Genomic DNA, 25,592 nt, shown 5'->3' with positions numbered 1-25,592 from the left:
AGCCGAAAAGTGCAGGCATGTAAGGGATCTAGAGGTTGACAACATGTCTTCTTAACGGGAGTCCAGGAGCTCATCTCCACAAATGGACTTTTCAGGATCCTTGTATGGCTCCGTAGTTTGAAACCAATTCTGGTTATCGCTTCTCGGCCTTTTGGCTAAGATCAAGTGTAGTATCTGTTCTTATCAGTTTAATATCTGATACGTCCCCTATCTGGGGACCATATATTAAATGGATTTTTAGAACAGGGAGATGGAAAAAGAGCTTGCTCTGTCCACTCCACGCATTGACCTGGTATTGCAGTATCTCCAGGACCGGTGCACCCCTTCTTTAATGCAGTTTCTAAAATCAGAAAGAATTGAATTCAATGTTTTTTGTTCATTTTGCTTGTTTGTCGGATTTTGGGATGGACTCTTTGGCTTTGCTTTTCTTCTCCTCATTGGATTTTTCATGTTCAAAGTTGCAGAAGCCAGATTACAAGCTCATTTTGGTTCAACTTCAGCAACTGTGCATTGCATTGCCATGTAATGTGATGCAATGCTATCTTTCTAGCTCTCCCTTTTTACTTCCTTTTGGATAAACAGACATATTAGGCAAGCATTTTGGAGCTTTCACCTAAATAACTACAGGTGGTGAGATAAGCTGCACAATATAATTGACCTTTCAGTATATTGTTGCACACACACCATCTATTTAGCAAATGCCCTTGTTATCAACAGCAGCCTTTTAAACTCACCTGAGCTAACAGGTATGTGCGCTGGTTACTCTGCTGCGCTTAAAATTTCTTTTTTGGTTTGCTACAATGCCTTTTCTGAAACGTTGTCTCCTTCTGCTGGAACACTGACTTCTTTCATTTAATGCCTGCAGACTATAAAAGAGAACCCAACCCAAAAAGTTTGGTTGATTAGTCTGTGGCATTCTGTTAAACTGTTGCTTATGGCGGTCTCTGTGAGCTTCTCAGCGACATTCAGCCAGCCAGGTATCCTGCCTGCAGTAGATGGAATGTGGCAATGGAACGCTGGCTGCGCGTGTCATAATAGGCTCTGAGCCTTTATATACCTGTGCACAGCAGCAGCCACCTTCAGTCTGCTGCTGGACAGCCAGCAGCAGCAGCAGCAGGAGAGGTATGTAATCAGGAGCCCTCCTGCTAAGGGTAGACAGCTGCTCGTTCCACCCCACCCCCCGCCTTAATTGGTTCTCCTCCCTTCCAACGGTGTTGAGGCGGGTGGGAACAGCAGGGGGTGAAGGTGCTGTGTTTAAAGAGGTGGAGTTATGCAGATCTAAAACGCGTGGATTGCAGCAGCAGCAAGCCGAAAAGTGCAGGCATGTAAGGGATCTAGAGGTTGACAACATGTCTTCTTAACGGGAGTCCAGGAGCTCATCTCCACAAATGGACTTTTCAGGATCCTTGGGTGGCTCCGTAGTTTGAAACCAATTCTGGTTATCGCTTCTCGGCCTTTTGGCAAGATCAGTGGTGGTTTTCTGCTGCTGGTGTTGTTTGGAGGGCAGTTGTGACTGGGGTTCCCCCTTGTGGGGCCCTAGTGTGCGATTGAGCGGCGATTGTGTTTATCTGCTGTAAAAATGGTGGAGAAAACACGTGGATTAGAGGACTCGGTCCGTCTGAAGGTGGCTGCAGGTCATGAAGGAGAAATCGGTTTGGACCAAGTTTGCGTTGATGTCTTGAAGAACATTAATGGCTTGAAGGTAACGGATGTATTGGCACTGCAGGATTTTCAGAAACAAGGAATTTATGATATCACTTTTGTTTCTTTGAGTATTTGCCAGAGAGTCTACATGGAGTTGGTACGAATGAAGGAAGAAAAGGAATTGAAATGCCTAGAGTTTATTGCACTGGAACCTCTGTTCCAGCAGACATATAAGTATGTGGTTGTGCACATGTATAACCCTAAAGTTCCGGATGAGACTGTTTCCAATTTTTTAGCTCGGTATTGTAGTGAGGTTAAATTTTTGGGAAGAATGAAGAACAAATACAATTATCTAAATGGCAAGAGGAGATATGTTGTAAAACTGAGACCGGATGATAGAGCTATTGGGGGTGCCAAGAGCATTCCTGCACAGTTTTCTATCGGAGGAGAAAGGGGATTTTGTTTTTATAATGGACAGATGGAATATTGTAGGAAGTGTCATGAGTTTGGACATGTTCAGAAAGATTGTCCAGTGCAAGGTGATGTTTGTAGAGGTTGTGGGAAATCTGGGCATGTTGCAAGTGGTTGCCCAATGAATAAGGTGTGTGATTTGTGTGGACATGCAGATCACCTTGCAAGGAAATGTAGATTGTGGGCTCAGATTCCTAGGTCACAGGTGGACGCTGAAGAGAGGCAGAAGAAGACTCGGCAGGAAAGTGGGGAGGAGGGCGAAGGCTCAGACTCAGAGGGGGAAAGCCAAAAACAAGATGGTGGTAGGGGAAGAGACCATGCGGTGCCCAAGATGGAGGAAAAGGGGCGGAGCCAGAAGAAAGTTGGTTTGAGGGAGGGGCTGGAAGTAATAAACAAAGTAGCTGATGTGCATGGCCCGGGTGATGGGATGGATTTGTCTAATATGGCGGAGTCAGTGAATCCTGTTTTGGGAAGAGATGGGGGTGAGGAAATGGAGGTTTTGGAGGAGGAGGATTCTGATTCGGATGGAACTATAACCCCTCAGCAGCGTGATAGGGTTAACAGTGATTGGAGTGAAAATGAGGAGGAAGATGATGGCAAGGAGGAGAGTTATGCCTCCGTGATTAAAAGAAGTAAGGTGGAGGGGTGTTGGTCTGGGGGGCAGGAAGATCCAGTCTCCCTAAGACCAGGTTATTCTAACAGGGACTCGAGTTCTGAGTCGCCTGATATACGTAGAAAAGTGGGTGGCAGGAGTGGGTCTTCTCCTGGTTCATGATGGATCGGGTATGGTGGAGATTTTTTCCTGTTGTTATGATGGCGTTGTGTGTTGCTTCTCTGAATGTACGAGGGATTGGTTCTGCTTGTAGGAGAGCAGGGATACTGGAGTACATTGAGAGTGTGAATGCAGATATTGTCTGTCTGCAGGAATGTGTAATTAAATCTGCTCCGCATGAGAGTGAGTGGAATAAGGGGCAATCTTTTTGGTCCCCATGCTCAGAAAACAGGAATGAAGGGGTGGGCATTTTACTGTGTAATTCCAGTCTAAAGGTTTTAGAGTTTAAAGTAATCATACCTGGGAGATGTTTGTTTTTATTAGTGGATTTTTTAGGTCAGCGGGTACGGGTTTTTAATGTTTATGCCCCTGCTGATAAACAAGCAAGAGTTGGGTTTTTGGAGTCTCTAAAGTTGTTTTTACCAGGCAGAGACTTCACTATAGTGGCTGGAGATTTTAATTGTGTCAGATCCGCAAAAGATCGTAAGAGCTCTACGGAAGGTAGGACTGATGTTACGTCTAATATTTTAAATCAGATTGTGCAGGATTTACGCTACACGGATGCTGGTCTGATGGTTGGGCCAAGTGATAAGTTCACATACATATCAGATAGTGGACGTAGTGTTTCCCGAATTGACTATGTTTTTATGTCTGAAGGGATTAAGGTGGCCAAGTGCAACCACGTGATGACGACTTTTTCTGACCACAAGATGATAGTGGTAGATCTGTGTATAGCTGAGTCCCTGGCTTTTGGAAAGGGACTCTGGAAGCTGAACGTAAGCCTGCTGGAAGAGGAGAGTGTTAAGGTTGGTTTTAATAAAGTGTTTTTGTCTTGTGTGTCTGAACAGCACCTTTTTAAAGATTTGCTAGAGTGGTGGGACTGGGCTAAGGAGAAATTTGCATGTTATTTTAAAGGGGTGTGTTTTAGGAGAGCGAAAGCCAAAAGGGATCATGATGCTGCTGTTATTTCAAAATTGGAAGTACTCCATAAGTTTAAGAGAGCGGGGATGGAGGTGGATAAAGAGATTGCAGATTTGAAGGACGAACTGAAGAAGATACTTATTGAAAAAGGGAAGACTATTATGTTTAAGGCAAAAATAAAGCACATGGAGGAAAATGAGCAATGTTCGAGATACTTTTTTAAAAAATGTTTTAAACCTAAAGGGGTTTTTAAGTCTGTTTTTTCTCCTGCAGGGGAGGTATCTGGGGATGAGATGATTGGCAGTATTCTTTCCTTTTATGAAACACTCTTCTCTAACGATAGTAGAGCCAGTGATGCGGAAATTAATGATTATTGCAAAGTATTAACTAATAATATTCCTGAGGAGAAAATTGGGTTTTTAAGTGAGGAGGTTGGGAAAGATGAAATTAGACGGGCAGTGGATGGCTTGGCGAAAGGCAAGACGCCAGGCTGTGATGGTCTTCCTGCTGAATTTTATGTTAGATTTTGGGATATTATAGGTGTGGAGTTTTCCCGGGTGGTGCAATATGGTTTTACTCATGGGATTTTATCGGTTTCTATGCGTAGGGGGATTGTTACGCTGATTCATAAGAAAGGGGACATGAGGGATATTAAAAATTGGAGGCCCATAACATTGTTAAACAGTGATTACAAAATTATTTCTAAAATTGTGGCTGGTAGACTGGCAGATGTGATAGGTGATATGGTGGGGGAGTATCAGGCATGTGCAGTGCCTGGTAGGAAAATTTCAGATAATTTGCTGCTTCTAAGAGACTTAATTTATCAGGCTAATTTGAATAAGAATGCTCTTTTGTTACAGTCGGTGGACCTGGAGAAAGCCTTTGATAAAATATCACATAGATTTTTGTTCTCTGCTTTAAGTCACCTTGGTGTTCCGGATAAATTATTGATGGTCATTAAGAGTTTTTATTGTGGGGTCAGTAGCCAGATTTTAGTTAATGGGCATGTGAGTTCCAGTTTTAATATTTTATCGGGAGTTAGGCAGGGTTGTCCCCTGTCACCAATTCTTTTTATCTGTGTGGTGGAGGCCCTTTTAAAAAGTGTGCAAGTTGACAAGTGTGTGGCTGGTGTTTTTATTCCTGGGGGATCCGGGGGTCCAGTCAAGTCTTTAAGTTATATGGATGATATTGTTTTTACTTGTGGTTCACAGGCGGATCTCAATAGAGTGAATTTGCACGTAAGGATTTTTTGTTGTGTGGCTGGTATGGCGGTGAATTGGGGAAAGTGCCAGCTTTGTAACTTTGGGAGGCAGGTTGAGGTTAACGTGGCAGGAGTGGAGAGTAGGGAGGAAATTGAGGTTCTTGGTGTCATCTTTGAGAAGGAACTGAAAGGGAAAAGCAGCCTGAAGATTCTAGAAGACAAAATGGATCAGAAGTTGAACTTTTGGAAACTAAGGAACCTGTCGCTGAGAGGGAAAGTGCTGGTAATCAAGTCTGTGATTCTCCCGCTTCTGCTGTACACTGCTTTGATTTTCCCACCTGCTGTGCTTTGGACAAAGAGAGTGACAAGGAAACTGTTTGTGTTTTTTTGGGGATCCAAAATGGAGAAACTAAGAAGAGGAATGGTTATGTGTTCTGTGGAAAATGGGGGTTGTGATTTTCCTAACATTGACTTATTTTTAAGAATGCATTATTTTTTGAACATTTATAAATTATCCCAGTGCAATAACAGGACTGCGGACATGTGCAAATATTTAGCAGGACGGCTTTTCCAGAAATGGAGCTGGTGTGAGAAGGATTTAAGAAAACCAGTTTCGTTTGTGATACCGTTTTTTTATGTGGTGCTTAGGTCCTTCTATGATCAAAATGGGATAAGCTCCATGGTTAGACCGGACAAAAAACTGATTGTCTCAGGTATTAAGAAGAAGGAGATGTTATGTGATGTGCCGTTTTGTAATAATGCACAGTCTGGACAGGTGTGGAAGCTTTTTTTCATGCGTGGAATCAGCAACAGACAGAAGGATGTAACCTGGATGGCGTTGCATGGATGCTTGCCAACAAGAGCTTTTTTGAATGACCGGGGGATAAAGGTTCAAGAACTATGTCCTAGGGAAGGTTGCAATAAGGTGGAAACAATACAGCATATTTTTTGGGACTGTTTTTTTGCTAAAAAAGTTTTTACCTTGTTGTCACGTATGTTTGTTGCTTTAGTTGGTTTTCATTGTTTCGATTTTGAAAGGATTTTAATAGGTCTAGATTTTAAGTACTCGCAAAGGAAGCGGGCAAGCTGGATTATTTTTGTCATATATAAAGAGGTTTTATGGGACGTTCGGAATTTGGTGATTTTTAAAAAGATTGTTTTTTCCCCCATGGAATGCAGAAAGATTTTTCTTGCTAGACTGTTTTATGCCTATTTATTGGATAAAAAGAAGTATGGTGAGACAGCAGCAGAAGCACTCTGGAACTTTTCACATTGGACTTCTTACAGTAAGTAACAGTTAATTGCAGGGTTGTGTTTTTTGGGATTTTGTTTTTGTTTTTCCGAATGATGATTTGAGAACCCGTTATGTGAATATGCGCTATGATGCATAAATTAATGTGGGTCTTAATCTGAGGAAAAAAAAAAAAAAAAAAAAAAAAAAAAAAAAAAAAAATCTGTTCTTATCAGTTTAATATCTGATACGTCCCCTATCTGGGGACCATATATTAAATGGATTTTTAGAACAGGGAGATGGAAAAAGAGCTTGCTCTGTCCACTCCACGCATTGACCTGGTATTGCAGTATCTCCAGGACCGGTGCACCCCTTCTTTAATGCAGTTTCTAAAATCAGAAAGAATTGAATTCAATGTTTTTTGTTCATTTTGCTTGTTTGTCGGATTTTGGGATGGACTCTTTGGCTTTGCTTTTCTTCTCCTCATTGGATTTTTCATGTTCAAAGTTGCAGAAGCCAGATTACAAGCTCATTTTGGTTCAACTTCAGCAACTGTGCATTGCATTGCCATGTAATGTGATGCAATGCTATCTTTCTAGCTCTCCCTTTTTACTTCCTTTTGGATAAACAGACATATTAGGCAAGCATTTTGGAGCTTTCACCTAAATAACTACAGGTGGTGAGATAAGCTGCACAATATAATTGACCTTTCAGTATATTGTTGCACACACACCATCTATTTAGCAAATGCCCTTGTTATCAACAGCAGCCTTTTAAACTCACCTGAGCTAACAGGTATGTGCGCTGGTTACTCTGCTGCGCTTAAAATTTCTTTTTTGGTTTGCTACAATGCCTTTTCTGAAACGTTGTCTCCTTCTGCTGGAACACTGACTTCTTTCATTTAATGCCTGCAGACTATAAAAGAGAACCCAACCCAAAAAGTTTGGTTGATTAGTCTGTGGCATTCTGTTAAACTGTTGCTTATGGCGGTCTCTGTGAGCTTCTCAGCGACATTCAGCCAGCCAGGTATCCTGCCTGCAGTAGATGGAATGTGGCAATGGAACGCTGGCTGCGCGTGTCATAATAGGCTCTGAGCCTTTATATACCTGTGCACAGCAGCAGCCACCTTCAGTCTGCTGCTGGACAGCCAGCAGCAGCAGCAGCAGGAGAGGTATGTAATCAGGAGCCCTCCTGCTAAGGGTAGACAGCTGCTCGTTCCACCCCACCCCCCGCCTTAATTGGTTCTCCTCCCTTCCAACGGTGTTGAGGCGGGTGGGAACAGCAGGGGGTGAAGGTGCTGTGTTTAAAGAGGTGGAGTTATGCAGATCTAAAACGCGTGGATTGCAGCAGCAGCAAGCCGAAAAGTGCAGGCATGTAAGGGATCTAGAGGTTGACAACATGTCTTCTTAACGGGAGTCCAGGAGCTCATCTCCACAAATGGACTTTTCAGGATCCTTGGGTGGCTCCGTAGTTTGAAACCAATTCTGGTTATCGCTTCTCGGCCTTTTGGCTAAGATCAAGTGTAGTATCTGTTCTTATCAGTTTAATATCTGATACGTCCCCTATCTGGGGACCATATATTAAATGGATTTTTAGAACAGGGAGATGGAAAAAGAGCTTGCTCTGTCCACTCCACGCATTGACCTGGTATTGCAGTATCTCCAGGACCGGTGCACCCCTTCTTTAATGCAGTTTCTAAAATCAGAAAGAATTGAATTCAATGTTTTTTGTTCATTTTGCTTGTTTGTCGGATTTTGGGATGGACTCTTTGGCTTTGCTTTTCTTCTCCTCATTGGATTTTTCATGTTCAAAGTTGCAGAAGCCAGATTACAAGCTCATTTTGGTTCAACTTCAGCAACTGTGCATTGCATTGCCATGTAATGTGATGCAATGCTATCTTTCTAGCTCTCCCTTTTTACTTCCTTTTGGATAAACAGACATATTAGGCAAGCATTTTGGAGCTTTCACCTAAATAACTACAGGTGGTGAGATAAGCTGCACAATATAATTGACCTTTCAGTATATTGTTGCACACACACCATCTATTTAGCAAATGCCCTTGTTATCAACAGCAGCCTTTTAAACTCACCTGAGCTAACAGGTATGTGCGCTGGTTACTCTGCTGCGCTTAAAATTTCTTTTTTGGTTTGCTACAATGCCTTTTCTGAAACGTTGTCTCCTTCTGCTGGAACACTGACTTCTTTCATTTAATGCCTGCAGACTATAAAAGAGAACCCAACCCAAAAAGTTTGGTTGATTAGTCTGTGGCATTCTGTTAAACTGTTGCTTATGGCGGTCTCTGTGAGCTTCTCAGCGACATTCAGCCAGCCAGGTATCCTGCCTGCAGTAGATGGAATGTGGCAATGGAACGCTGGCTGCGCGTGTCATAATAGGCTCTGAGCCTTTATATACCTGTGCACAGCAGCAGCCACCTTCAGTCTGCTGCTGGACAGCCAGCAGCAGCAGCAGCAGGAGAGGTATGTAATCAGGAGCCCTCCTGCTAAGGGTAGACAGCTGCTCGTTCCACCCCACCCCCCGCCTTAATTGGTTCTCCTCCCTTCCAACGGTGTTGAGGCGGGTGGGAACAGCAGGGGGTGAAGGTGCTGTGTTTAAAGAGGTGGAGTTATGCAGATCTAAAACGCGTGGATTGCAGCAGCAGCAAGCCGAAAAGTGCAGGCATGTAAGGGATCTAGAGGTTGACAACATGTCTTCTTAACGGGAGTCCAGGAGCTCATCTCCACAAATGGACTTTTCAGGATCCTTGGGTGGCTCCGTAGTTTGAAACCAATTCTGGTTATCGCTTCTCGGCCTTTTGGCTAAGATCAAGTGTAGTATCTGTTCTTATCAGTTTAATATCTGATACGTCCCCTATCTGGGGACCATATATTAAATGGATTTTTAGAACAGGGAGATGGAAAAAGAGCTTGCTCTGTCCACTCCACGCATTGACCTGGTATTGCAGTATCTCCAGGACCGGTGCACCCCTTCTTTAATGCAGTTTCTAAAATCAGAAAGAATTGAATTCAATGTTTTTTGTTCATTTTGCTTGTTTGTCGGATTTTGGGATGGACTCTTTGGCTTTGCTTTTCTTCTCCTCATTGGATTTTTCATGTTCAAAGTTGCAGAAGCCAGATTACAAGCTCATTTTGGTTCAACTTCAGCAACTGTGCATTGCATTGCCATGTAATGTGATGCAATGCTATCTTTCTAGCTCTCCCTTTTTACTTCCTTTTGGATAAACAGACATATTAGGCAAGCATTTTGGAGCTTTCACCTAAATAACTACAGGTGGTGAGATAAGCTGCACAATATAATTGACCTTTCAGTATATTGTTGCACACACACCATCTATTTAGCAAATGCCCTTGTTATCAACAGCAGCCTTTTAAACTCACCTGAGCTAACAGGTATGTGCGCTGGTTACTCTGCTGCGCTTAAAATTTCTTTTTTGGTTTGCTACAATGCCTTTTCTGAAACGTTGTCTCCTTCTGCTGGAACACTGACTTCTTTCATTTAATGCCTGCAGACTATAAAAGAGAACCCAACCCAAAAAGTTTGGTTGATTAGTCTGTGGCATTCTGTTAAACTGTTGCTTATGGCGGTCTCTGTGAGCTTCTCAGCAACATTCAGCCAGCCAGGTATCCTGCCTGCAGTAGATGGAATGTGGCAATGGAACGCTGGCTGCGCGTGTCATAATAGGCTCTGAGCCTTTATATACCTGTGCACAGCAGCAGCCACCTTCAGTCTGCTGCTGGACAGCCAGCAGCAGCAGCAGCAGGAGAGGTATGTAATCAGGAGCCCTCCTGCTAAGGGTAGACAGCTGCTCGTTCCACCCCACCCCCCGCCTTAATTGGTTCTCCTCCCTTCCAACGGTGTTGAGGCGGGTGGGAACAGCAGGGGGTGAAGGTGCTGTGTTTAAAGAGGTGGAGTTATGCAGATCTAAAACGCGTGGATTGCAGCAGCAGCAAGCCGAAAAGTGCAGGCATGTAAGGGATCTAGAGGTTGACAACATGTCTTCTTAACGGGAGTCCAGGAGCTCATCTCCACAAATGGACTTTTCAGGATCCTTGGGTGGCTCCGTAGTTTGAAACCAATTCTGGTTATCGCTTCTCGGCCTTTTGGCTAAGATCAAGTGTAGTATCTGTTCTTATCAGTTTAATATCTGATACGTCCCCTATCTGGGGACCATATATTAAATGGATTTTTAGAACAGGGAGATGGAAAAAGAGCTTGCTCTGTCCACTCCACGCATTGACCTGGTATTGCAGTATCTCCAGGACCGGTGCACCCCTTCTTTAATGCAGTTTCTAAAATCAGAAAGAATTGAATTCAATGTTTTTTGTTCATTTTGCTTGTTTGTCGGATTTTGGGATGGACTCTTTGGCTTTGCTTTTCTTCTCCTCATTGGATTTTTCATGTTCAAAGTTGCAGAAGCCAGATTACAAGCTCATTTTGGTTCAACTTCAGCAACTGTGCATTGCATTGCCATGTAATGTGATGCAATGCTATCTTTCTAGCTCTCCCTTTTTACTTCCTTTTGGATAAACAGACATATTAGGCAAGCATTTTGGAGCTTTCACCTAAATAACTACAGGTGGTGAGATAAGCTGCACAATATAATTGACCTTTCAGTATATTGTTGCACACACACCATCTATTTAGCAAATGCCCTTGTTATCAACAGCAGCCTTTTAAACTCACCTGAGCTAACAGGTATGTGCGCTGGTTACTCTGCTGCGCTTAAAATTTCTTTTTTGGTTTGCTACAATGCCTTTTCTGAAACGTTGTCTCCTTCTGCTGGAACACTGACTTCTTTCATTTAATGCCTGCAGACTATAAAAGAGAACCCAACCCAAAAAGTTTGGTTGATTAGTCTGTGGCATTCTGTTAAACTGTTGCTTATGGCGGTCTCTGTGAGCTTCTCAGCGACATTCAGCCAGCCAGGTATCCTGCCTGCAGTAGATGGAATGTGGCAATGGAACGCTGGCTGCGCGTGTCATAATAGGCTCTGAGCCTTTATATACCTGTGCACAGCAGCAGCCACCTTCAGTCTGCTGCTGGACAGCCAGCAGCAGCAGCAGCAGGAGAGGTATGTAATCAGGAGCCCTCCTGCTAAGGGTAGACAGCTGCTCGTTCCACCCCACCCCCCGCCTTAATTGGTTCTCCTCCCTTCCAACGGTGTTGAGGCGGGTGGGAACAGCAGGGGGTGAAGGTGCTGTGTTTAAAGAGGTGGAGTTATGCAGATCTAAAACGCGTGGATTGCAGCAGCAGCAAGCCGAAAAGTGCAGGCATGTAAGGGATCTAGAGGTTGACAACATGTCTTCTTAACGGGAGTCCAGGAGCTCATCTCCACAAATGGACTTTTCAGGATCCTTGGGTGGCTCCGTAGTTTGAAACCAATTCTGGTTATCGCTTCTCGGCCTTTTGGCTAAGATCAAGTGTAGTATCTGTTCTTATCAGTTTAATATCTGATACGTCCCCTATCTGGGGACCATATATTAAATGGATTTTTAGAACAGGGAGATGGAAAAAGAGCTTGCTCTGTCCACTCCACGCATTGACCTGGTATTGCAGTATCTCCAGGACCAGTGCACCCCTTCTTTAATGCAGTTTCTAAAATCAGAAAGAATTGAATTCAATGTTTTTTGTTCATTTTGCTTGTTTGTCGGATTTTGGGATGGACTCTTTGGCTTTGCTTTTCTTCTCCTCATTGGATTTTTCATGTTCAAAGTTGCAGAAGCCAGATTACAAGCTCATTTTGGTTCAACTTCAGCAACTGTGCATTGCATTGCCATGTAATGTGATGCAATGCTATCTTTCTAGCTCTCCCTTTTTACTTCCTTTTGGATAAACAGACATATTAGGCAAGCATTTTGGAGCTTTCACCTAAATAACTACAGGTGGTGAGATAAGCTGCACAATATAATTGACCTTTCAGTATATTGTTGCACACACACCATCTATTTAGCAAATGCCCTTGTTATCAACAGCAGCCTTTTAAACTCACCTGAGCTAACAGGTATGTGCGCTGGTTACTCTGCTGCGCTTAAAATTTCTTTTTTGGTTTGCTACAATGCCTTTTCTGAAACGTTGTCTCCTTCTGCTGGAACACTGACTTCTTTCATTTAATGCCTGCAGACTATAAAAGAGAACCCAACCCAAAAAGTTTGGTTGATTAGTCTGTGGCATTCTGTTAAACTGTTGCTTATGGCGGTCTCTGTGAGCTTCTCAGCGACATTCAGCCAGCCAGGTATCCTGCCTGCAGTAGATGGAATGTGGCAATGGAACGCTGGCTGCGCGTGTCATAATAGGCTCTGAGCCTTTATATACCTGTGCACAGCAGCAGCCACCTTCAGTCTGCTGCTGGACAGCCAGCAGCAGCAGCAGCAGGAGAGGTATGTAATCAGGAGCCCTCCTGCTAAGGGTAGACAGCTGCTCGTTCCACCCCACCCCCCGCCTTAATTGGTTCTCCTCCCTTCCAACGGTGTTGAGGCGGGTGGGAACAGCAGGGGGTGAAGGTGCTGTGTTTAAAGAGGTGGAGTTATGCAGATCTAAAACGCGTGGATTGCAGCAGCAGCAAGCCGAAAAGTGCAGGCATGTAAGGGATCTAGAGGTTGACAACATGTCTTCTTAACGGGAGTCCAGGAGCTCATCTCCACAAATGGACTTTTCAGGATCCTTGGGTGGCTCCGTAGTTTGAAACCAATTCTGGTTATCGCTTCTCGGCCTTTTGGCTAAGATCAAGTGTAGTATCTGTTCTTATCAGTTTAATATCTGATACGTCCCCTATCTGGGGACCATATATTAAATGGATTTTTAGAACAGGGAGATGGAAAAAGAGCTTGCTCTGTCCACTCCACGCATTGACCTGGTATTGCAGTATCTCCAGGACCGGTGCACCCCTTCTTTAATGCAGTTTCTAAAATCAGAAAGAATTGAATTCAATGTTTTTTGTTCATTTTGCTTGTTTGTCGGATTTTGGGATGGACTCTTTGGCTTTGCTTTTCTTCTCCTCATTGGATTTTTCATGTTCAAAGTTGCAGAAGCCAGATTACAAGCTCATTTTGGTTCAACTTCAGCAACTGTGCATTGCATTGCCATGTAATGTGATGCAATGCTATCTTTCTAGCTCTCCCTTTTTACTTCCTTTTGGATAAACAGACATATTAGGCAAGCATTTTGGAGCTTTCACCTAAATAACTACAGGTGGTGAGATAAGCTGCACAATATAATTGACCTTTCAGTATATTGTTGCACACACACCATCTATTTAGCAAATGCCCTTGTTATCAACAGCAGCCTTTTAAACTCACCTGAGCTAACAGGTATGTGCGCTGGTTACTCTGCTGCGCTTAAAATTTCTTTTTTGGTTTGCTACAATGCCTTTTCTGAAACGTTGTCTCCTTCTGCTGGAACACTGACTTCTTTCATTTAATGCCTGCAGACTATAAAAGAGAACCCAACCCAAAAAGTTTGGTTGATTAGTCTGTGGCATTCTGTTAAACTGTTGCTTATGGCGGTCTCTGTGAGCTTCTCAGCGACATTCAGCCAGCCAGGTATCCTGCCTGCAGTAGATGGAATGTGGCAATGGAACGCTGGCTGCGCGTGTCATAATAGGCTCTGAGCCTTTATATACCTGTGCAAAGCAGCAGCCACCTTCAGTCTGCTGCTGGACAGCCAGCAGCAGCAGCAGCAGGAGAGGTATGTAATCAGGAGCCCTCCTGCTAAGGGTAGACAGCTGCTCGTTCCACCCCACCCCCCGCCTTAATTGGTTCTCCTCCCTTCCAACGGTGTTGAGGCGGGTGGGAACAGCAGGGGGTGAAGGTGCTGTGTTTAAAGAGGTGGAGTTATGCAGATCTAAAACGCGTGGATTGCAGCAGCAGCAAGCCGAAAAGTGCAGGCATGTAAGGGATCTAGAGGTTGACAACATGTCTTCTTAACGGGAGTCCAGGAGCTCATCTCCACAAATGGACTTTTCAGGATCCTTGGGTGGCTCCGTAGTTTGAAACCAATTCTGGTTATCGCTTCTCGGCCTTTTGGCTAAGATCAAGTGTAGTATCTGTTCTTATCAGTTTAATATCTGATACGTCCCCTATCTGGGGACCATATATTAAATGGATTTTTAGAACAGGGAGATGGAAAAAGAGCTTGCTCTGTCCACTCCACGCATTGACCTGGTATTGCAGTATCTCCAGGACCGGTGCACCCCTTCTTTAATGCAGTTTCTAAAATCAGAAAGAATTGAATTCAATGTTTTTTGTTCATTTTGCTTGTTTGTCGGATTTTGGGATGGACTCTTTGGCTTTGCTTTTCTTCTCCTCATTGGATTTTTCATGTTCAAAGTTGCAGAAGCCAGATTACAAGCTCATTTTGGTTCAACTTCAGCAACTGTGCATTGCATTGCCATGTAATGTGATGCAATGCTATCTTTCTAGCTCTCCCTTTTTACTTCCTTTTGGATAAACAGACATATTAGGCAAGCATTTTGGAGCTTTCACCTAAATAACTACAGGTGGTGAGATAAGCTGCACAATATAATTGACCTTTCAGTATATTGTTGCACACACACCATCTATTTAGCAAATGCCCTTGTTATCAACAGCAGCCTTTTAAACTCACCTGAGCTAACAGGTATGTGCGCTGGTTACTCTGCTGCGCTTAAAATTTCTTTTTTGGTTTGCTACAATGCCTTTTCTGAAACGTTGTCTCCTTCTGCTGGAACACTGACTTCTTTCATTTAATGCCTGCAGACTATAAAAGAGAACCCAACCCAAAAAGTTTGGTTGATTAGTCTGTGGCATTCTGTTAAACTGTTGCTTATGGCGGTCTCTGTGAGCTTCTCAGCGACATTCAGCCAGCCAGGTATCCTGCCTGCAGTAGATGGAATGTGGCAATGGAACGCTGGCTGCGCGTGTCATAATAGGCTCTGAGCCTTTATATACCTGTGCACAGCAGCAGCCACCTTCAGTCTGCTGCTGGACAGCCAGCAGCAGCAGCAGCAGGAGAGGTATGTAATCAGGAGCCCTCCTGCTAAGGGTAGACAGCTGCTCGTTCCACCCCACCCCCCGCCTTAATTGGTTCTCCTCCCTTCCAACGGTGTTGAGGCGGGTGGGAACAGCAGGGGGTGAAGGTGCTGTGTTTAAAGAGGTGGAGTTATGCAGATCTAAAACGCGTGGATTGCAGCAGCAGCAAGCCGAAAAGTGCAGGCATGTAAGGGATCTAGAGGTTGACAACATGTCTTCTTAACGGGAGTCCAGGAGCTCATCTCCACAAATGGACTTTTCAGGATCCTTGGGTGGCTCCGTAGTTTGAAACCAATTCTGGTTATCGCTTCTCGGCCTTTTGGCTAAGATCAAGTGTAGTATCTGTTCTTATCAGTTTAATATCTGATACGTCCCCTATCTGGGGACCATATATTAAATGGATTTTTAGAACAGGGAGATGGAAAAAGAGCTTGCTCTGTCCACTCCACGCATTGACCTGGTATTGCAGTATCTCCAGGACCGGTGCACCCCTTCTTTAATGCAGTTTCTAAAATCAGAAAGAATTGAATTCAATGTTTTTTGTTCATTTTGCTTGTTTGTCGGATTTTGGGATGGACTCTTTGGCTTTGCTTTTCTTCTCCTCATTGGATTTTTCATGTTCAAAGTTGCAGAAGCCAGATTACAAGCTCATTTTGGTTCAACTTCAGCAACTGTGCATTGCATTGCCATGTAATGTGATGCAATGCTATCTTTCTAGCTCTCCCTTTTTACTTCCTTTTGGATAAACAGACATATTAGGCAAGCATTTTGGAGCTTTCACCTAAATAACTACAGGTGGTGAGATAAGCTGCACAATATAATTGACCTTTCAGTATATTGTTGCACACACACCATCTATTTAGCAAATGCCCTTGTTATCAACAGCAGCCTTTTAAACTCACCTGAGCTAACAGGTATGTGCGCTGGTTACTCTGCTGCGCTTAAAATTTCTTTTTTGGTTTGCTACAATGCCTTTTCTGAAACGTTGTCTCCTTCTGCTGGAACACTGACTTCTTTCATTTAATGCCTGCAGACTATAAAAGAGAACCCAACCCAAAAAGTTTGGTTGATTAGTCTGTGGCATTCTGTTAAACTGTTGCTTATGGCGGTCTCTGTGAGCTTCTCAGCGACATTCAGCCAGCCAGGTATCCTGCCTGCAGTAGATGGAATGTGGCAATGGAACGCTGGCTGCGCGTGTCATAATAGGCTCTGAGCCTTTATATACCTGTGCACAGCAGCAGCCACCTTCAGTCTGCTGCTGGACAGCCAGCAGCAGCAGCAGCAGGAGAGGTATGTAATCAGGAGCCCTCCTGCTAAGGGTAGACAGCTGCTCGTTCCACCCCACCCCCCGCCTTAATTGGTTCTCCTCCCTTCCAACGGTGTTGAGGCGGGTGGGAACAGCAGGGGGTGAAGGTGCTGTGTTTAAAGAGGTGGAGTTATGCAGATCTAAAACGCGTGGATTGCAGCAGCAGCAAGCCGAAAAGTGCAGGCATGTAAGGGATCTAGAGGTTGACAACATGTCTTCTTAACGGGAGTCCAGGAGCTCATCTCCACAAATGGACTTTTCAGGATCCTTGGGTGGCTCCGTAGTTTGAAACCAATTCTGGTTATCGCTTCTCGGCCTTTTGGCTAAGATCAAGTGTAGTATCTGTTCTTATCAGTTTAATATCTGATACGTCCCCTATCTGGGGACCATATATTAAATGGATTTTTAGAACAGGGAGATGGAAAAAGAGCTTGCTCTGTCCACTCCACGCATTGACCTGGTATTGCAGTATCTCCAGGACCGGTGCACCCCTTCTTTAATGCAGTTTCTAAAATCAGAAAGAATTGAATTCAATGTTTTTTGTTCATTTTGCTTGTTTGTCGGATTTTGGGATGGACTCTTTGGCTTTGCTTTTCTTCTCCTCATTGGATTTTTCATGTTCAAAGTTGCAGAAGCCAGATTACAAGCTCATTTTGGTTCAACTTCAGCAACTGTGCATTGCATTGCCATGTAATGTGATGCAATGCTATCTTTCTAGCTCTCCCTTTTTACTTCCTTTTGGATAAACAGACATATTAGGCAAGCATTTTGGAGCTTTCACCTAAATAACTACAGGTGGTGAGATAAGCTGCACAATATAATTGACCTTTCAGTATATTGTTGCACACACACCATCTATTTAGCAAATGCCCTTGTTATCAACAGCAGCCTTTTAAACTCACCTGAGCTAACAGGTATGTGCGCTGGTTACTCTGCTGCGCTTAAAATTTCTTTTTTGGTTTGCTACAATGCCTTTTCTGAAACGTTGTCTCCTTCTGCTGGAACACTGACTTCTTTCATTTAATGCCTGCAGACTATAAAAGAGAACCCAACCCAAAAAGTTTGGTTGATTAGTCTGTGGCATTCTGTTAAACTGTTGCTTATGGCGGTCTCTGTGAGCTTCTCAGCGACATTCAGCCAGCCAGGTATCCTGCCTGCAGTAGATGGAATGTGGCAATGGAACGCTGGCTGCGCGTGTCATAATAGGCTCTGAGCCTTTATATACCTGTGCACAGCAGCAGCCACCTTCAGTCTGCTGCTGGACAGCCAGCAGCAGCAGCAGCAGGAGAGGTATGTAATCAGGAGCCCTCCTGCTAAGGGTAGACAGCTGCTCGTTCCACCCCACCCCCCGCCTTAATTGGTTCTCCTCCCTTCCAACGGTGTTGAGGCGGGTGGGAACAGCAGGGGGTGAAGGTGCTGTGTTTAAAGAGGTGGAGTTATGCAGATCTAAAACGCGTGGATTGCAGCAGCAGCAAGCCGAAAAGTGCAGGCATGTAAGGGATCTAGAGGTTGACAACATGTCTTCTTAACGGGAGTCCAGGAGCTCATCTCCACAAATGGACTTTTCAGGATCCTTGGGTGGCTCCGTAGTTTGAAACCAATTCTGGTTATCGCTTCTCGGCCTTTTGGCTAAGATCAAGTGTAGTATCTGTTCTTATCAGTTTAATATCTGATACGTCCCCTATCTGGGGACCATATATTAAATGGATTTTTAGAACAGGGAGATGGAAAAAGAGCTTGCTCTGTCCACTCCACGCATTGACCTGGTATTGCAGTATCTCCAGGACCGGTGCACCCCTTCTTTAATGCAGTTTCTAAAATCAGAAAGAATTGAATTCAATGTTTTTTGTTCATTTTGCTTGTTTGTCGGATTTTGGGATGGACTCTTTGGCTTTGCTTTTCTTCTCCTCATTGGATTTTTCATGTTCAAAGTTGCAGAAGCCAGATTACAAGCTCATTTTGGTTCAACTTCAGCAACTGTGCATTGCATTGCCATGTAATGTGATGCAATGCTATCTTTCTAGCTCTCCCTTTTTACTTCCTTTTGGATAAACAGACATATTAGGCAAGCATTTTGGAGCTTTCACCTAAATAACTACAGGTGGTGAGATAAGCTGCACAATATAATTGACCTTTCAGTATATTGTTGCACACACACCATCTATTTAGCAAATGCCCTTGTTATCAACAGCAGCCTTTTAAACTCACCTGAGCTAACAGGTATGTGCGCTGGTTACTCTGCTGCGCTTAAAATTTCTTTTTTGGTTTGCTACAATGCCTTTTCTGAAACGTTGTCTCCTTCTGCTGGAACACTGACTTCTTTCATTTAATGCCTGCAGACTATAAAAGAGAACCCAACCCAAAAAGTTTGGTTGATTAGTCTGTGGCATTCTGTTAAACTGTTGCTTATGGCGGTCTCTGTGAGCTTCTCAGCGACATTCAGCCAGCCAGGTATCCTGCCTGCAGTAGATGGAATGTGGCAATGGAACGCTGGCTGCGCGTGTCATAATAGGCTCTGAGCCTTTATATACCTGTGCACAGCAGCAGCCACCTTCAGTCTGCTGCTGGACAGCCAGCAGCAGCAGCAGCAGGAGAGGTATGTAATCAGGAGCCCTCCTGCTAAGGGTAGACAGCTGCTCGTTCCACCCCACCCCCCGCCTTAATTGGTTCTCCTCCCTTCCAACGGTGTTGAGGCGGGTGGGAACAGCAGGGGGTGAAGGTGCTGTGTTTAAAGAGGTGGAGTTATGCAGATCTAAAACGCGTGGATTGCAGCAGCAGCAAGCCGAAAAGTGCAGGCATGTAAGGGATCTAGAGGTTGACAACATGTCTTCTTAACGGGAGTCCAGGAGCTCATCTCCACAAATGGACTTTTCAGGATCCTTGGGTGGCTCCGTAGTTTGAAACCAATTCTGGTTATCGCTTCTCGGCCTTTTGGCTAAGATCAAGTGTAGTATCTGTTCTTATCAGTTTAATATCTGATACGTCCCCTATCTGGGGACCATATATTAAATGGATTTTTAGAACAGGGAGATGGAAAAAGAGCTTGCTCTGTCCACTCCACGCATTGACCTGGTATTGCAGTATCTCCAGGACCGGTGCACCCCTTCTTTAATGCAGTTTCTAAAATCAGAAAGAATTGAATTCAATGTTTTTTGTTCATTTTGCTTGTTTGTCGGATTTTGGGATGGACTCTTTGGCTTTGCTTTTCTTCTCCTCATTGGATTTTTCATGTTCAAAGTTGCAGAAGCCAGATTACAAGCTCATTTTGGTTCAACTTCAGCAACTGTGCATTGCATTGCCATGTAATGTGATGCAATGCTATCTTTCTAGCTCTCCCTTTTTACTTCCTTTTGGATAAACAGACATATTAGGCAAGCATTTTGGAGCTTTCACCTAAATAACTACAGGTGGTGAGATAAGCTGCACAATATAATTGACCTTTCAGTATATTGTTGCACACACACCATCTATTTAGCAAATGCCCTTGTTATCAACAGCAGCCTTTTAAACTCACCTGAGCTAACAGGTATGTGCGCTGGTTACTCTGCTGCGCTTAAAATTTCTTTTTTGGTTTGCTACAATGCCTTTTCTGAAACGTTGTCTCCTTCTGCTGGAACACTGACTTCTTTCATTTAATGCCTGCAGACTATAAAAGAGAACCCAACCCAAAAAGTTTGGTTGATTAGTCTGTGGCATTCTGTTAAACTGTTGCTTATGGCGGTCTCTGTGAGCTTCTCAGCGACATTCAGCCAGCCAGGTATCCTGCCTGCAGTAGATGGAATGTGGCAATGGAACGCTGGCTGCGCGTGTCATAATAGGCTCTGAGCCTTTATATACCTGTGCACAGCAGCAGCCACCTTCAGTCTGCTGCTGGACAGCCAGCAGCAGCAGCAGCAGGAGAGGTATGTAATCAGGAGCCCTCCTGCTAAGGGTAGACAGCTGCTCGTTCCACCCCACCCCCCGCCTTAATTGGTTCTCCTCCCTTCCAACGGTGTTGAGGCGGGTGGGAACAGCAGGGGGTGAAGGTGCTGTGTTTAAAGAGGTGGAGTTATGCAGATCTAAAACGCGTGGATTGCAGCAGCAGCAAGCCGAAAAGTGCAGGCATGTAAGGGATCTAGAGGTTGACAACATGTCTTCTTAACGGGAGTCCAGGAGCTCATCTCCACAAATGGACTTTTCAGGATCCTTGGGTGGCTCCGTAGTTTGAAACCAATTCTGGTTATCGCTTCTCGGCCTTTTGGCTAAGATCAAGTGTAGTATCTTTCGAAAAGGCGGTTTTGGATGTTGGCCGCCCTAGTAGATTGATACATTATGCACACTGGGGTTTAGGCGCTTGTTAGTACGCCAGGTGGCTAATATAGTCATATGGTGGAAAGCATGGCCCCCCAGGATCGACGCCATTGGGCCGGGGAAGATCGAAAGCCCGAAGTGTGAAGTGCCCCAGGAGTGGTGACCCTGGGGTGCCTTAACTCACTGGGATTGGGAACCCCACTTGAGTTTATGGCACATTTGCACAAGCACTTCAAATTTTCTTTCTTCGCACACACCCTTATTCCGGGCCTTCTGGCCTTAGGATGGGGAATTTTTCATTTCCCGGTCGAAGGTCCGGGCAGTATTATACTGTGAAACCTTCACTATTTATTTAATTTCTTTGTCACTGTGTGTCCACTTATTCACGTGTGTCACGTCCTACTAGGATTTTGTCGGGATGCGGTTCCCTTACGGGTTCCTCTCTTGGCAGGTCTAGGGGGGGAGTGTGTGGCCATCAGGTTCCGCTCCCCCCTGAACCCCCCTGGCTCTCCTCTTTCGGGAGGAGAGCGTTGTTGGCTCCCCTCTTCCGGGAGGGGAGCACAGTCTTTGGCTCCCAGTGCCTTGCTCGGGTGAGAACTCGGGCAGGTGCTGGGGGTAAGATTGGGTCGCCTCTGGCTTCGGCTGGAGGAGGCTTTTTGTCCCTGTTCCTCGCTGTGGCCTTTTGGCTCGGAGGGACGGGGAATGGTTTGGGGGACCCTTCTCCTTTTGGAGAGGGTTTCAAGAAGACCAGCATCCTAGTGCACTTTTTTTGTGGCACTTGTCACTTTTTTAAGCGCACTCGGGTTTTGTACACGATTTCGGGCTTTCAAAAAAAAAAAAAAAAAAAAAAAAATCTGTTCTTATCAGTTTAATATCTGATACGTCCCCTATCTGGGGACCATATATTAAATGGATTTTTAGAACAGGGAGATGGAAAAAGAGCTTGCTCTGTCCACTCCACGCATTGACCTGGTATTGCAGTATCTCCAGGACCGGTGCACCCCTTCTTTAATGCAGTTTCTAAAATCAGAAAGAATTGAATTCAATGTTTTTTGTTCATTTTGCTTGTTTGTCGGATTTTGGGATGGACTCTTTGGCTTTGCTTTTCTTCTCCTCATTGGATTTTTCATGTTCAAAGTTGCAGAAGCCAGATTACAAGCTCATTTTGGTTCAACTTCAGCAACTGTGCATTGCATTGCCATGTAATGTGATGCAATGCTATCTTTCTAGCTCTCCCTTTTTACTTCCTTTTGGATAAACAGACATATTAGGCAAGCATTTTGGAGCTTTCACCTAAATAACTACAGGTGGTGAGATAAGCTGCACAATATAATTGACCTTTCAGTATATTGTTGCACACACACCACCTATTTAGCAAATGCCCTTGTTATCAACAGCAGCCTTTTAAACTCACCTGAGCTAACAGGTATGTGCGCTGGTTACTCTGCTGCGCTTAAAATTTCTTTTTTGGTTTGTTACAATGCCTTTTCTGAAACGTTGTCTCCTTCTGCTGGAACACTGACTTCTTTCATTTAATGCCTGCAGACTATAAAAGAGAACCCAACCCAAAAAGTTTGGTTGATTAGTCTGTGGCATTCTGTTAAACTGTTGCTTATGGCGGTCTCTGTGAGCTTCTCAGCGACATTCAGCCAGCCAGGTATCCTGCCTGCAGTAGATGGAATGTGGCAATGGAACACTGGCTGCGCGTGTCATAATAGGCTCTGAGCCTTTATATACCTGTGCACAGCAGCAGCCACCTTCAGTCTGCTGCTGGACAGCCAGCAGCAGCAGCAGCAGGAGAGGTATGTAATCAGGAGCCCTCCTGCTAAGGGTAGACAGCTGCTCGTTCCACCCCACCCCCCGCCTTAATTGGTTCTCCTCCCTTCCAACGGTGTTGAGGCGGGTGGGAACAGCAGGGGGTGAAGGTGCTGTGTTTAAAGAGGTGGAGTTATGCAGATCTAAAACGCGTGGATTGCAGCAGCAGCAAGCCGAAAAGTGCAGGCATGTAAGGGATCTAGAGGTTGACAACATGTCTTCTTAACAGGAGTCCAGGAGCTCATCTCCACAAATGGACTTTTCAGGATCCTTGGGTGGCTCCGTAGTTTGAAACCAATTCTGGTTATCGCTTCTCGGCCTTTTGGCTAAGATCAAGTGTAGTATCTGTTCTTATCAGTTTAATATCTGATACGTCCCCTATCTGGGGACCATATATTAAATGGATTTTTAGAACAGGGAGATGGAAAAAGAGCTTGCTCTGTCCACTCCACGCATTGACCTGGTATTGCAGTATCTCCAGGACCGGTGCACCCCTTCTTTAATGCAGTTTCTAAAATCAGAAAGAATTGAATTCAATGTTTTTTGTTCATTTTGCTTGTTTGTCGGATTTTGGGATGGACTCTTTGGCTTTGCTTTTCTTCTCCTCATTGGATTTTTCATGTTCAAAGTTGCAGAAGCCAGATTACAAGCTCATTTTGGTTCAACTTCAGCAACTGTGCATTGCATTGCCATGTAATGTGATGCAATGCTATCTTTCTAGCTCTCCCTTTTTACTTCCTTTTGGATAAACAGACATATTAGGCAAGCATTTTGGAGCTTTCACCTAAATAACTACAGGTGGTGAGATAAGCTGCACAATATAATTGACCTTTCAGTATATTGTTGCACACACACCACCTATTTAGCAAATGCCCTTGTTATCAACAGCAGCCTTTTAAACTCACCTGAGCTAACAGGTATGTGCGCTGGTTACTCTGCTGCGCTTAAAATTTCTTTTTTGGTTTGTTACAATGCCTTTTCTGAAACGTTGTCTCCTTCTGCTGGAACACTGACTTCTTTCATTTAATGCCTGCAGACTATAAAAGAGAACCCAACCCAAAAAGTTTGGTTGATTAGTCTGTGGCATTCTGTTAAACTGTTGCTTATGGCGGTCTCTGTGAGCTTCTCAGCGACATTCAGCCAGCCAGGTATCCTGCCTGCAGTAGATGGAATGTGGCAATGGAACGCTGGCTGCGCGTGTCATAATAGGCTCTGAGCCTTTATATACCTGTGCACAGCAGCAGCCACCTTCAGTCTGCTGCTGGACAGCCAGCAGCAGCAGCAGCAGGAGAGGTATGTAATCAGGAGCCCTCCTGCTAAGGGTAGACAGCTGCTCGTTCCACCCCACCCCCCGCCTTAATTGGTTCTCCTCCCTTCCAACGGTGTTGAGGCGGGTGGGAACAGCAGGGGGTGAAGGTGCTGTGTTTAAAGAGGTGGAGTTATGCAGATCTAAAACGCGTGGATTGCAGCAGCAGCAAGCCGAAAAGTGCAGGCATGTAAGGGATCTAGAGGTTGACAACATGTCTTCTTAACGGGAGTCCAGGAGCTCATCTCCACAAATGGACTTTTCAGGATCCTTGGGTGGCTCCGTAGTTTGAAACCAATTCTGGTTATCGCTTCTCGGCCTTTTGGCTAAGATCAAGTGCAGTGATCTAGCGGTTGCTGCCTTGGTCTTGACTGGGAGGTGCTTGGGGTACCCGGCTCCTTGGCCTGGGGGGATCGCTACACTCATCGGTGGAGCTAAACCCCCCTGCTGCTATTAGGGAGTCGGATTAGTCCCTGGGCAACGAGAGGCGATCACCTTGTCACCACACATAGCTGTGGGGGGCAACTGTCGCCACACATAGCTGTGGTGGCAACATTTGGAGGATTAAAAGGAAAAACGGAAGGAAAACGGATTGTTGAGATGGAGTTTTGGAAAAAGAAGAGATGCTTACGTTTTTTTGTGAAACGGGAGACGGAAGAAACTTTTTTGGAAGAAAAATGGATTCTGGAAATTTTGAGGAAACATGAAGTTTTGGAGAAGGATATCTACTGTATGCAAGAAATAAAGCAAGGTAAAGTTTGTGATGTGACTCTAGTTTCTGAGGAAAAGTGCATTCATTTTTTCAAATGCTGGAGTGAAGAGGATTCTGGGAAAATTGGAGTAAGTGCATCATTCATGGGGAAACCGAAGAGTGTGATAATTTACATGGACAATCCGTTTGTGGAAATAGAGGAGATAATGGTTTTTTTGGAATCTAAATGTAAGATGGTAAAGTTTCAGAAATTATACAGGAACAAAGTTGGTATTTGGAACGGAAAGAGACGTTTTTTGGTGTGGACAACAGGAGAAGAAAATTTGCATAATGGGAGGATTATGGTAAACGGGAGTTCTGGGTATTGTTACATGGAAAGCAGCAAAGGAACTTTTGAAAAGAACTTTGGAGGACAAAAGGAAGATATTGGTGATAAAATGAAGAAGGAAGTTGATGCGATAATTATAGAGGAGAATAAGCAGGGAAAAGAAGTTGAAAGTTTAAAGGTGAAGAAAAAGGTAACGGTACAGGAAAATTGTGGATCAAGGAAAGTATCTGGTGAAAAGAAAGAAGTAAAAGAGGAAAAGGGTAAAGTTTTGGAGAAGGTGGTGACTTTCAGAGATGATGAGGAAGAGTATGATTGGGAACAGATGCGGTTAGAGCATGAGGAGGAAGAAAAGAAGATAAGGGGTTTTGTTGGGAGGAAAGTAAAAGGGAAAAAGGGGATATTTAGTTTGGGAAACCGGGTGAAGTAATGTCAGTTGTGATTTGTTTGGAAACTGTTGAAACTGTAAAGGAATTGTTATGTTTAACTTTATATATATTAATTCAAATGAAAAAATATAAATATAATATCTAAACACGATGATGGAACTAAAATCTTGAGTTTAGTGATATATG

At 44.2% G+C, this 25,592-nt stretch overlaps 14 non-coding genes and 1 pseudogene across 14 annotated transcripts; all 15 read left to right on the top strand.

Annotated features, from left to right (window-relative positions):
* Positions 1–135: 135 nt before the first annotated feature.
* Positions 136–326, top strand: LOC141274539 (U2 spliceosomal RNA). Its single transcript, XR_012322812.1, has one exon. It is a non-coding gene; the product is annotated as a U2 spliceosomal RNA (small nuclear RNA).
* A 6,090-nt stretch (positions 327–6,416) lies between these two features.
* Positions 6,417–6,615, top strand: LOC141150783 (U2 spliceosomal RNA). The gene has a single exon (XR_012246899.1). It is a non-coding gene; the product is annotated as a U2 spliceosomal RNA (small nuclear RNA).
* A 1,115-nt stretch (positions 6,616–7,730) lies between these two features.
* Positions 7,731–7,921, top strand: LOC141274537 (U2 spliceosomal RNA). Its single transcript, XR_012322810.1, has one exon. It is a non-coding gene; the product is annotated as a U2 spliceosomal RNA (small nuclear RNA).
* A 1,115-nt stretch (positions 7,922–9,036) lies between these two features.
* LOC141274536 (U2 spliceosomal RNA) lies at positions 9,037–9,227 on the top strand. Its single transcript, XR_012322809.1, has one exon. It is a non-coding gene; the product is annotated as a U2 spliceosomal RNA (small nuclear RNA).
* Positions 9,228–10,342: 1,115 nt separating this feature from the next.
* Positions 10,343–10,533, top strand: LOC141274534 (U2 spliceosomal RNA). The gene has a single exon (XR_012322808.1). It is a non-coding gene; the product is annotated as a U2 spliceosomal RNA (small nuclear RNA).
* Positions 10,534–11,648: 1,115 nt separating this feature from the next.
* On the top strand, positions 11,649–11,839 carry LOC141149186 (U2 spliceosomal RNA). The gene has a single exon (XR_012245493.1). It is a non-coding gene; the product is annotated as a U2 spliceosomal RNA (small nuclear RNA).
* Positions 11,840–12,954: 1,115 nt separating this feature from the next.
* LOC141274533 (U2 spliceosomal RNA) lies at positions 12,955–13,145 on the top strand. Its single transcript, XR_012322807.1, has one exon. It is a non-coding gene; the product is annotated as a U2 spliceosomal RNA (small nuclear RNA).
* A 1,115-nt stretch (positions 13,146–14,260) lies between these two features.
* LOC141274532 (U2 spliceosomal RNA) lies at positions 14,261–14,451 on the top strand. Its single transcript, XR_012322806.1, has one exon. It is a non-coding gene; the product is annotated as a U2 spliceosomal RNA (small nuclear RNA).
* A 1,115-nt stretch (positions 14,452–15,566) lies between these two features.
* LOC141274531 (U2 spliceosomal RNA) lies at positions 15,567–15,757 on the top strand. The gene has a single exon (XR_012322805.1). It is a non-coding gene; the product is annotated as a U2 spliceosomal RNA (small nuclear RNA).
* Positions 15,758–16,872: 1,115 nt separating this feature from the next.
* On the top strand, positions 16,873–17,063 carry LOC141274530 (U2 spliceosomal RNA). Its single transcript, XR_012322804.1, has one exon. It is a non-coding gene; the product is annotated as a U2 spliceosomal RNA (small nuclear RNA).
* Positions 17,064–18,178: 1,115 nt separating this feature from the next.
* LOC141274529 (U2 spliceosomal RNA) lies at positions 18,179–18,369 on the top strand. Its single transcript, XR_012322803.1, has one exon. It is a non-coding gene; the product is annotated as a U2 spliceosomal RNA (small nuclear RNA).
* Positions 18,370–19,484: 1,115 nt separating this feature from the next.
* Positions 19,485–19,675, top strand: LOC141274528 (U2 spliceosomal RNA). Its single transcript, XR_012322802.1, has one exon. It is a non-coding gene; the product is annotated as a U2 spliceosomal RNA (small nuclear RNA).
* A 1,115-nt stretch (positions 19,676–20,790) lies between these two features.
* On the top strand, positions 20,791–20,882 carry LOC141151239 (U2 spliceosomal RNA; annotated as a pseudogene).
* Positions 20,883–21,669: 787 nt separating this feature from the next.
* Positions 21,670–21,865, top strand: LOC141150636 (U2 spliceosomal RNA). The gene has a single exon (XR_012246783.1). It is a non-coding gene; the product is annotated as a U2 spliceosomal RNA (small nuclear RNA).
* A 1,115-nt stretch (positions 21,866–22,980) lies between these two features.
* Positions 22,981–23,171, top strand: LOC141274527 (U2 spliceosomal RNA). Its single transcript, XR_012322801.1, has one exon. It is a non-coding gene; the product is annotated as a U2 spliceosomal RNA (small nuclear RNA).
* The last annotated feature ends 2,421 nt before the right edge of the window (positions 23,172–25,592 follow it).

This window comes from Phyllobates terribilis, unplaced genomic scaffold, assembly GCF_046119375.1.
Source record: "Phyllobates terribilis strain yellow unplaced genomic scaffold, ASM4611937v1 Scaffold_5__5_contigs__length_657084704, whole genome shotgun sequence".
NCBI classification, from domain to species: Eukaryota; Metazoa; Chordata; class Amphibia; order Anura; family Dendrobatidae; genus Phyllobates; species Phyllobates terribilis.
This window is presented reverse-complemented; position numbering and strand designations above follow the sequence as displayed.